This window comes from Silene latifolia, unplaced genomic scaffold (assembly GCF_048544455.1).
Source record: "Silene latifolia isolate original U9 population unplaced genomic scaffold, ASM4854445v1 scaffold_79, whole genome shotgun sequence".
NCBI lineage: Eukaryota > Viridiplantae > Streptophyta > Magnoliopsida > Caryophyllales > Caryophyllaceae > Silene > Silene latifolia.
In genome coordinates, this window is record NW_027413701.1 from 1,771,300 (window position 1) to 1,783,866 (window position 12,567).

At 39.2% G+C, this 12,567-nt stretch overlaps 1 non-coding gene across 1 annotated transcript; it reads left to right on the plus strand.

Moving 5' to 3' along the window:
- Nucleotides 1–8,104: 8,104 nt before the first annotated feature.
- Nucleotides 8,105–8,211, plus strand: LOC141640465 (small nucleolar RNA R71). Its single transcript, XR_012542997.1, has one exon. It is a non-coding gene; the product is annotated as a small nucleolar RNA R71 (small nucleolar RNA).
- The last annotated feature ends 4,356 nt before the right edge of the window (nt 8,212–12,567 follow it).

Genomic DNA, 12,567 nt, shown 5'->3' on the forward strand with positions numbered 1-12,567 from the left:
CCTCAACCTATCCTCGAAGGTCTTGATAGTCCTCTTAGTCTGACCATCTGTGGCAGAATGAAAAGACGTACTCATCTTTAAGGTCGTACCCATCAAATTTACAACTCCTGCCAAAACCGCGATATAAACCGCGCATCTTGATCCGACACTATATCCTTAGGCACACCATGTAACCGAACCACATGCTTTCTGGAACCCAAAGCTAGCTGTATCTTGGTCCAAGTATCCTTCATCGGAATGAAGTGAGCTGCCTTAGTTAAACGATCGATGGTCACCCAAATCATATTGTTACCTTGCTAGGTCCTTGGTAACCCCACAATAAAGTCCATAGAGATCGACTCACACTTCCACTCGGGTACCTCAAGTGACTGAATCTTACCTTGTGGTCTTTACTGCTCACCCTTTACCCTCTGGCATGTCAGACACTTAGTCACGAACTCGGCCACATCCCTCTTCATGTTAGGCAACCAAAACGTTTTCTTGAGGTCCTTATAAAGCTTGTCACCTCCTGGGTGAACTGAATAAGGAGTGCAATGAGCCTCTGTCATGATTACTCTACTTAACTCTGCATCATTAGGGACACACCATCTCTCATCAAAACGAACACTCCCATCTGTGTGGATAGAAAACCTGGAAACTGTGCCACTCTCCACTCTTGACTTCCATTCTTGGATCTTTGGATCAAGCTCTTGTCAAATCCCCTGACGGTATCCCCTTTCCGAACTATATAGACCCATCTTGGACATCTCATCCCTTAGCTTCAGCAAAGACATAGTTGTACACAACGAATGAACACTCTTCCTACTCAAAGCATCTGCAACAACATTAGCGTTACCCTCGTGATAGATGATCTACATGTCGTAGTCCCCAATCAGCTTCATCCATCGTCTTTGTCGCATGTTAAGCTCCTTCTGAGTGTATATATACTTCAGACTCTTATGATCTGAGAACACCTTAAAAGTTGCCCATAAAAAACAACGGCACCCAGCTCTAAATCATGAATAGGATAGTTCTCCTCATACGGCTTCAACTGCCTCGAAGCATAAGCTATAACTTTCCCATTTTGCATCAAAACACATCTCAAACCATTCTTTGAAGCATCGGTGTATACTTCAAAGTTCTCACAACCCTCAGGTAAAGCTAGGATAGGAGTTGTGGTCAAACGCTCCTTTAGGGTCTGGAACGCCGTCTCACAACTCACATACACCGAAAACTAGTCTCTTTCCTCATCAAAGCTGTCATAGGCCTCGCGATTGTAGAAACGTCTTTCACGAACCTCCTGTAGTAACCAGCTAAACCCAAGAAACTCCGAATCTCAGAAACATTCTTCGGTGATTCCCACTTGGTCACTGCCTTAATCTTGCTAGGATCCACCGACACACCCTCTTTAGATATCACATGACCCAGAAAAGCCATTTCCTCTAGCCAAAACTCCACTTGGATAGCTTGGCATATAGCTGATTGTCTCGCAAAGTCTGCAAAACTAATCTCAGATGCTCCTCATGCTCCTTATTAGTCTTAGAGTAGACTAAGATGTCATCAATGAAGACAACCACAAACTTGTCCAAGAACGGACTAAAAACCTGGTTCATAAGATCCATGAAAGTTGTTGGTGCATTCGTCAAACCAAAAGACATCACTATATACTCATAGTGACCATAACGCGACCAGAAGGCTGTCTTAGGAATATCCTCATCTGCTATCCTCAACTGGTGATAACCCGGCCTCAAATAAATCTTAGAGAACACCCATGCGCCACTCAGCTGGTCAAAAAGATCATCAATCATTGGCAAAGGATATGTTCTTCACCGTGCCATGATTCAGCTCTCTGTAGTCGATGCATAGCCTCATGCTCCCATCTTTGTTTTTCACAAACAGCACGGTGCTCCCTGATAAGTCCATTTTATATGCACTTTAACCCCATATTTTAGCTTTATTTTACATTCTAATGTGCACTAATATTAGTGTTATCGAGATAATATTGCATTCTAGTTGTATTTGCATGGTTTGTCATATTTTGTAGGTATTTGAGCTTTAGGAGCATAATTCTACATATTTTGCAAACACTAGAAGCATGGCTAAATAGAAGAGCATGATGGACCAACCAAGAGATGTTGAATGGATTTGCATGGTAAAAGTTGTGGATTAAAGTGAAGAAATGCAAGACAAAGCCAAGTAAAAGTTAAGCCCAAAATGTAAAGTCCACAAATGCTACTTAGGATTCTCAACTTAGGATGCTCTTTGGAAGGTCTTAAGGTGCCAATTAACACATTCAACCGGAGATTAAAGAGGCATTAAGGAGTTGCATTGAGATTCTTAGAGCATTTAATCAAGGAATTAAGAAGACAAACCCGGATAACCACGCCCCCGGTCGGGGCTGGCAACCCCGATCGGGGTTGACCCTCTTTTGGACTTTTACTTTATGCCCCTATTTTCTTATAAATAGGGGCCTTAATCCGTCATTTGGGATATCTTTTTCTCACGTCTTATATTCTCTATAATAGCCTTAAGCAATATTTTCTCTCATTAGTTTTCACATTTTGTTTTCAATATTGTTAAGCATTTAGTCATCAAACATTTGGTTATTTATATATTCAAGCATTTGGTTCTACTTTGTTCTTCCTTACAAGTTCATTTCCATTATGGTATTCCTATTTCTAGTTTACTATTTTACATTTCTATTTAGTTATCGCATAGTTTATCATTTGAACTTTTATTATATCATATTATTATTATTCTTATTATATGTTTCATCATTTAGTTTACATCATTTCTACAATTATGTCTAGCATTTTATTCAACAAATTTTGTAGTTTATATTTTAATATGAGTAGCTAAATTCCTTACTCTAGGGGCTAGGAAAGCCATGCAAAATCAAATATTTAAAATGGTAAATTAGGTTGATATAATATTGTCTAATTATTTTTATCACATGTTTCCATCGCCATGTTTAATCTTTGTTTAAAGGCCTTATTCATTGATTAAGTTTGTTCATTCGTTCTAAAAGTCGAGAGGCATGGAATTGAATTAGACTAAGCATGTGTAGTAGGACGACCTAGTTATAAACGAGAGTTTCTCTAGGACCCGGTCTATGGTTGACACTAATATCGTAAGGTGGGTGTCTCTAAGCCTGAACAATTGACAATGTTATTATTACCGAGTTTATCATGATCATATGTTTACCTTTGCATATGTGACCCGACTCCCCTAGACTCCCTTTTATCATATAGTTTACATCTTAATTTTTCTTAGTCATCAAACCAACAACAAACAAACAAAACTAAATCGACCTTGATAAAAATTTTTCCATAGCATTTCACATCCGTCTCCTGGTGTTCGACCCCTATTGCTACATTAATGTGTGTCTAGGGTAATTATCTTTGCATATGTACACGATAAGCCTAACACTCCCCACGGTGACACACTAGGCCGGATATACCCCTTGTCTAACATATCATGTAGCTGTTTCTTCAACTCTTCCAGTTTTTTGGGTGTCATACGGTACGGTGCTTTAGATATAGGACATGTCCTCGATTTATGCTCCACATTGAAGTCGATATCTCTCTTAGGTGGTAACCCCGGTATCTCATCTGGAAAGACATCACTAAACTCTCCAACCACATGTATATCAGATGCTGTCAGCTGCTCCGCTCGCCGATCTCTTACTTGGCAAGGAATCAAGGGACACCTCTTCCTCAAACATGACTTTAAGGTCATTACAGCGATGAACTTACACTTTGGCCTCACAACAAACCCCTTATATGACACTATAACACCCTTGGGACCCTTCAAGGACACTTTCTTTTGTCGGCAATCTATCTTATCATCATACTTACCCAATTAATCCATCCCGACAATGACCTCGAATCCATCCATAGGAAACTCTAACCAGTTGACTGCTAAATATATCTCCCCTACCAACATGGAAACATTTCTATACAACTTAACACAAGACACCGACTCTCCCAAAGGTATAAACACACTATCATTTACAAACTCATACTCCCTCAAACCCATAGATAAGGCATGACCCTTAGACACAAAGGAATGGGTTGCCCCAAAGTCAAACAAAACGAAAGATTGTATATTATGAACAAGAGAGGTACCAGTAAGCACATGAGCATCGTTCTCAACTTCCTGTTTTCCCATCATAAAGAGCTTCCCGCTTTTTTTATGCCCTCCTCCTTGGACCGAGGTGTTTGAAGTAGTCGCCTTAGCTGTCGAGTTCTGAGTCACACTGTTGTTTGGGCACTGATAGGATCCTCCACTGTTGCGGTTGAAACCGTCATTGTTGTTGTTCTGCCCTCCACGGTTACCCCAAGACCCAGACGGCCCGTTTCTAGCAAAATTTTGGCTCGGAGCCTGAGAGAAACTCCCCTGATAAGCTCCCAAAAATCCTCCAACTTTGGCATTGGTGCAGCCATGCCTCTTGGGACCCACTCCACCACAGTTGAAGCAAGTAAGGTTGTAGTTGTCACTAACACTCCGACCACCACCTCTCCCCCATTCTCGAGATCTCCCTGAAAACCCATATCATCCAGAAAAAGCCCTAGACTGCCCATAGTTGCTCTTCTTGTGACCTGACTGATTGCCACTTTCACTCTATGCTTTCCTCTTTTCTATAGTTATTTCATTAGCCTCCTTGGCCAAGTCTACTAACCTCTCGGCAAGTCCATCCCGTGCATAGACCTTCTTTAGATCGTTAAGAACTCCAGCTGGTAACCTGTTTATGATCTTAGGAGCCAACCCCTTTTCGAACCAAAGAGCAACACCTCGCTGACCCAGATGCAATGCATATTTCTGCATATCGGGACAACTCAAGGAACCAATGATAGTACTCTGTGACAGTCATATCGTTAGACATGGTGAAGGAATGAAACTCAGATCTCAACTTGTAATGGATGTGCTCCGGCACAAACTGTTCCCTCATAGCACTCTTCAGACCTGTCCATGGTTTAGCATCGAGCCCCTCGTCCTTGTAGTATGCCCTTTCATCTTCTTTCACATTCTGCCACCAAACTGCAACCTCACCTCTCAGGTAGTACACCACCTGCTCAACAGCCAACTCCGTCGGACACTTCACAACCTCAAGAAGACTCTTCATCTCTCGATGCCAGTTATCAAGCAGCTTAGGTTCTCCGGTGCCCTCATAAGTCGATGGGTTGAAGCGGGCAATGATGGTGCTCAGGTGGGTTGCGTCCACCGGTTTCTCAGCCCCCTTACCCCCATTCTTAAGAGCCTCAAACAGTGCATCATGTTGTTCAATCATACGGGCTACCTCATCTGTGGTCATCTCAAATGCTTGGATATATGTTGCTGACCTCTTTGGCGGCATGTTGAGATGATAGAAGCAAGGAAATGTAAGCACATAGCCTACAGCTCAAAATAAACATGACCCTCCGCCAAAGAAGTACTCAGCCGAGTATGGTGAGATACTCGGTCAAGTATGGACTACACGGTCAAGTACAACTATTACTCGGTCGAGTGTTCCACTCCAGTAGCCAACGACAAAAACACAGACAACATACTCGGTCGAGTATGCCTCACTCGGTCGATAATGCCTTATTACTCGACCGAGTGATCACAACCAGTAGCTACTACTACTTATATCCCAAACAACACTCGGTCGAGTACCCACCCTGCTCGACCGAGTCATGCCAAAAACGAGTTATAAACTATCGTAAACATGCATTTCTATAAGAATATACACATATAGACCACTACCCTTTTAAAAGCCATAAACATATAACATGCTCAACATACCTCATGCTCAAGATTTATCATATACAAATTCCCAATTCACCTTTCATATACTACCATGTTCTACATATTTCATCATTTCATCCAACAACTTCACAAGATTCAAGCTACAAGTACTACACACATGACTCGGAGTACAAACAGTTCCCACGGCGTCCCCATGTGACCGGCTCGAGATCGTAAGGGCCTTAATGCGACTTCGGGACGTCTCCCAAGTCTTTGCGGTAAATCCAAACAACTCTTCATGGGTTCATTTTATTTAGACTCCCTATGTTCATTGGGTTTATTAGTTTTGGGTTTCAGAATCGTCACTCTGATACCACTTTGTGACACCCACACATACCAAGGTGCCTTACCAGGACCACCCTAGTATGAGAGACCATCACCATCTCGGTTGCCCGAGGTTAGTATATCAAAGTTACCAATATAAAACAACATTTATTAAAGTATAATAGTTAATCATTACATGTTCCAATACCAAAACCAAAGTAACTAATGTTCAACAACTACAACTGAAAGGTAAATCTCATGACAACAGAAGCTAGACTCGAGTGATGACTCCTCGTCTCGTCCCCATAGCTAGTAATCATCATCACCTGTCACAATATATTCACCATCCCTGAATGGATCACCACAGATTTACAAAACAACAATGGGGTCAGTTTACTGCATAATCAACATAAGACAAGTACGATAAGATAAACAGCTGATCATCATCCACCTTCACTCCCAATCACAACATGTAACTGACTACACACTAAAGTGTGTAGCCCTGCTAGTGGGGAACCGCAGCCGAACCCACCTAAGCTTCGCTCATCAACGAGTGATACCCTTGTCCATTAATGTGCACATCCCCTCATGTGGCGGGTTCCACAGAGGGCGAAACAAGGGCGTGAAGCCACACCCGCAAGTGACTCCACTCAGCTGAGGACGCACCTCGCGAACATCACCATCAACCATCATAACTCCAACACCCAACGCCAATCCAACAACAGCAGATAATCACAATATCAATCGTACAACAATAACAATACAATCTTAAATCAACTAACAGTAAACCGAGTAGGGAAACCCTACCTTAACACAAACTACAATGAGATACACAAGCAAGCTATAAAGGCTCCTCTACAAAGTCTTCACCTAAACACAATCACATAATAACAATTACCATATGCCAAAACCCCTTTTCCCCAAATCACAAACTAGGGCAAACTCTAAAACATAAATCAATGGAACTTATGAAATCAAAGGCTTACCGACACAATCGACGTAACGAAAGATGAACTAGTCTCACGAACGATCCGCGCACTGGAGAGAGAGATTTGGAGAGGATTAGAGTTACGTTGTTTGCTTAGGTTTTGTTAAAATGATTAGAAATTGTAAATCGCGTCTTAAATAACTCTAATCCTTTCTAAATCAAACCGCGAAAATAATAATACCCTCGACAAAGGATACTCGATCGAGTATAGAGTATACTCGCCGAGTATCCTCTACTCTATCGAGTATTCCCATACTTGGCCGAGTATTCCTGGCGCATAAACGTACGTGAAACACACGACACACTTACTCGGCCGAGTAAGCCATATTCGGTCGAGTAACAGACTTAGAAAACCGTGGTATTACACAATCAGCTCAGAAATTTGAGCCGTCTGCTTTTGTTGCATTGACAAAGTTTGTTGCAAGAGATTTCTCAACTCTGCCATCTCATTATTTGGAGGTTGTTGAGGAGTTTGTTGAGGAGGTTGTTGATAATGATTATTAAACTGCTGACCTCCTTGATTTTGCCTTTGATATCCTCCTTGTGGTTGATTACCACGATTTTGAGGAATTGTATATGAGTTTTTCCGTGGTTGTTGCGGCTGTGGATTTTGCACATTCTGACTAGACCATTGAAGGAAAGGGTGCTCCTTCGTTCTTGCATTGTAAAGACTAGAGAAAGGTGTACCTTGCCAAAAAGATTGATAGGCATTAACCTTCTCCAATGTGCTCAAACACTCAGCTGCATTATGCATCCATGTCACATCTAGCACAAGACTCCTCCTGTTGACTCATAGCATGAACTACCTCTTTATTACCCAAAGATTGGGTAGTCTTCATCTCAGCAATTTGGGCAGAAATAGCCTCTAACTGTGTCGCAAGATTGTTATCTCCACCATTCCCACGTGTACTTCCTCTAGGAATTCCATACTTGGCAGTATGGGTATTAGCAATCTGATCAATTAACTTCCACGCGGTATCATCATTAGTGTTGTCCTAAAACCTCACATTAGCTAAAGAATCTAGCAAAGCACGATGATTATCATACAACCCATTGTAAAACTGGTTGCAAAGAAGCCACTTTTGAAAGCCATGATGGGGAACTGGACGGACCAAACATTTGAAGCGAACCCATGCTTCATTCAAATATTCAGTAGTTGTTTGTTTGAAGCTGGTAATCGGATTTCTCAATGTGTTAGTCTTCTGTGGTGGAAAGTACCGCTTGTAGAAAGTAAGAGCTAGAGTATTCCAGTCAGTAACTCATTGATCCTCCATATCCAAATCTCGCAATCACTCCGCAACACCATCTTTTAGAGAAAAAGGAAAGAGCACCTGCTTTACCTGATCTTGTGTTACCCGAGTAGTTAAAGGGATGGAACAACAATAGGTAACGAATTTCTCCATATGTTTTGCAAGGTCTTCAGTAGCTCCACCTCCAAATAAATTTCGTTCTACCAAATTGATGTAAGTCGGACGAATCTCAAAAGTTCCATTGTCTGAGGTAGAAAGCTTGAATCCTTTAGTGATGGAGGCCAAAGTAGGCTTGGAATAACTTGCTAAAGTAGGCATGATGGTAATCTCAGGAACTGGAATTTCAAGATTAGAAGTAGTGTCCTCTTCAAAGGACTGATTTTCTGAAGTAGTAGAATGCTTCGTCTCAATGTCAACTATACTCAAGTCTTCTACTTGACCCACTTCTTTCTAAAACTTTCATCTGTAGCGAAAAGTCTTCTCTGGCTCGGGATCTATTAGAAGAATCCCAGACCTAGTTGACCTGGGCATACACAAAACTAACAATAAAAGTGTGAGAACGATCTCAAGGAACTAGGTTCCCCGAAACAAAAAGATAAAATAAAAACAAACAAACAAGAAAATTGTTGCCTCCCCAACAACGACGCCAAATTTGATAAGGATAAAGTCGTATCACCTCAATCAAAATAAATCTATCTCAGTACTAACAAAATAGCTAGAGGTAAGACAGGTATTGAATCCACAGGGAGGCGGTAAAATTCAGTTTGCTAATATTAAAAGTGTCTTAAAGGTAACAATTTTATGGGGGTTTTGTTTGTTTGTTTTCTAACAACTAATAACAAGTAAATTAAAAGATGTGTAACAATAATATTAAAGAGTCTAGGATTCCGGTTCACTAGGTCAATTATATGGGGTGTATCTTAATCAATTGTTAGGTCAATCAAACTATCTAAGGTCACAAGATTGATTAATTCTATTATGCCCTTTAGATTAAGTCTAACATGCAATCGCTAATATTAAACAGAATCTATCTGATTATCGCAGCCTATATTAATTCTAAACATGTCGGTGAAAGAATTAATTCCCTACACTAATTATAGACTCATGCCTTAAATCATATAATTAGAAGAAGAACAATAATCAAACGATAGTTTTAACGATATTACTAACAATCAATTAGTAATCCCCTTTCTAATCAACCTAGATCCCCTTCATCTTAGCTGAATGATTTAGCTACTCATAGTAAATTGATCAACAACAATAAAGATGGATGAAAACATAATTGAAGACATGAAACAATAATAATGAATTAAAAGCATAAAACTTGAACAATAAATTATGAAGAACGATTAGTACCTAATGATTAATGAGGAAAGATTAAAGATCTAAAGTATGAAAGCTTAGAGTATTTCAGCCGTACGAAAAGTAATAAAAGCGTAAAAACATAAACCCTACGAGTTTAGAATATATATTACAAACAAGACGTGTTTTAGGAAAATACGGAAATAAGTCCATCAAAGAAGATCCTCGATCGAGCCTCGACATACTCGGTCGAGGAGGGTTACTCGATCGATCCCTCATGTACTCGATCGAGGAACCAAGTGCAACAGCTTTATTTCGTCTTATCTGCTCTTCTTATCTTCAAGTCTCCTCGTTTCTCGTGCCATGCCCCGTGTACTCCGCAATGCTTATCTTTACTTGATTCATCTCGTAATGCGTCATTTCTCCATTAAAACATAAAGTAGCGACAATATCGACATTTCACTATAAAAAGCATATAAATAATATAATAGGCACAGAAACAGTATCAAAAAAACATGAAAGGAGTTATAAAAGTGTATATAAAAGTGATACATCAACTATTATATTTTCTGGACACTTATAAGGATGGTCTTCCATCTTTATTCTACCGATGTGGGACATGAATTTGCACCCTAACAATCATCCCCTCAAACTAAGGACCATCATCTTGACTCAGACCTTGACCTGGCCTCTATGGAGAACTCCCACACTTCTACAACCCCAACTTCTAGACACCCGAAATATCACAAGTCTTGATAACCTCCCCTTAGCCAACACCCCATTCTACCACGAGCCATGTCCTGCACCACATGTCACCGCCTGGTCAAGTGAGTGTCCCCAAATGCTCCTGAGCCTGCATGTCCATGTGCCCCAACAGTTTCTGGGATCGGTGTTTGCCTCTACAAGACCTATGACGTATCCATTTAACCTTGGGCCGGGTTTGCTCAAGGACTCACCCCGAGCTAGGAGTTTCATGCCTTACACTGTACAACTTCAAGTCTTGGGCCTGCTGATGCATCCCCGTGTCTAGTCCAAGTCGAACCTTGGGCTTTGATACCACTTGTTGTGCGGAAGTGTGAATATCCCGTGTTGGGCCTCTCCTGCACCGATGTCCATTGTCCATAATAGTAAGACATTGTCCATTTTGGGCCAAGCCCTCACGTATTTACTCTTGAGCTCATTATCAAAAGGCCTTGTACTATTATATTTTCTGCACACTATCTTCAATCTTTATTCTGTCGATGTGAAACATGAGTATCCTCACAGTTACAAATGACCGTGCATAGCGTTTCCTTGATGATTTCGTTCTTTTTACTTCCATTTCCTGCAAGTGCTTGATGTGCAATGACACCAAATCAGTCACTTTTCTAAGGGTACCTTTTGGGTACTGATTTCTAATCGGCTGTGAATCGAGTAGCTTTCTATAAACTCAGACCATGCTGTCTAACCAAATACGAAGGACACCAAGTTTGGTGGAAAAATCTGGTTGTGACGATACTTGAAGAATTATAAAGTTCAAAAAAATACTCTTGAAGCCCCGAGACGATCGATTTAACCGCATTTACGAACGATCATGTTTACATTTTTCAAAAATATGTGACGATGCTTGGAGAATTATAAATCACCTCTTGAGATGAAATTGGATCACAGTAGTAGAAGCCGCCAAGGTTTTGGAAATAGGAATGCATTAAGATACCGTTTAATGCGAAAAAAAATCGCTATATAATTAGTAAATTAGGTAACTCAGGTATTTTTCTCCATTACAAATCATCACAATATTAGATTTTTGGGGGTTTGAGGAGAGTATGGTGACGGAGAGGGTATAATGGAGGGAAAGAATACATGTGCATTTTTAGTATTTGATATTATTTAACATGTGTAGTCTTTTTATTTAATTTTAAAAAAAAATCATTTGTTCTTTTTTCCTTTATTATACCATTTCTACCGACCACTTCAACACTATATACTAAATCCAGAAACCAAGGGACTTCAATATAATTAAAGAAAGTTATACAAATTAATTATACTACTAGTATTGGTGTCCGGCTTCGCCCGGGCTACCTCTACCTACCGTTCAATTTTTTTTTTCATTAAATAAAATTACTTAAAGTTGCTTAACCCATAAATTTATCATTAATATATTTTTCTATGACATATTCTAAAATTACGATGAAATAAATTTTGAGACAAATTCACTACTTCCGCTATTAATATTTTACTGTTATTAATGAAACAATAGTATTAACATTTCACTACTTGCCCGTAATCATTGTTACTTTCACTACTCCTACCATAACTATTGTTACTGTCACTACTGCCGCATTAATATGATAATTTCACTACTCACGCTGTAATTATTGTTACTTTCACTATTGTCGCATTAATATTGGTTATTTTACTACTCCCGTTGTTTCTACCACTTTCACTAATCTCGCCGATAATATTGTTACTTATACTATTCAAATGAGTGATTACTATCATATTAGTGACGAAGTTACTTTTACTGCTTAGCCATGCAATTTTAAGAGGATTATATATTTATATAAATATATTACATATATGCGTTAAATTAAATTCGAAAGAGTTATGCAATATTATATATTATGGAATCTAACTCTTGAATTATTTATAACCTACTTATATTATATTTTTTTATGTTAAATAATTAATACATCCAATAAACTATGAAGTTTAATAAAATTGCATAAATTTTAAATTTAATATATAATTTTATGATTATAATAATTAATACCATAAGTGTGCATGTTTATACTAATTAATTATTTTATTTTAAGGAAATTGACCATGTTCTAGTATTCTATAAATATTTAGGAAAATTACCAAGCATCTTCTTTCTTTTAGTTTCCTTGAAATTGACCATCTTAATTAATTATTTTAGTTTAAGGAAATTGACCATCTTAATTAATTATTTTATTTTAAAGAAATTGACCATGTGTTAGTCTCTTACTAATGTTTAGGAAAATTACCAAGCTTTTA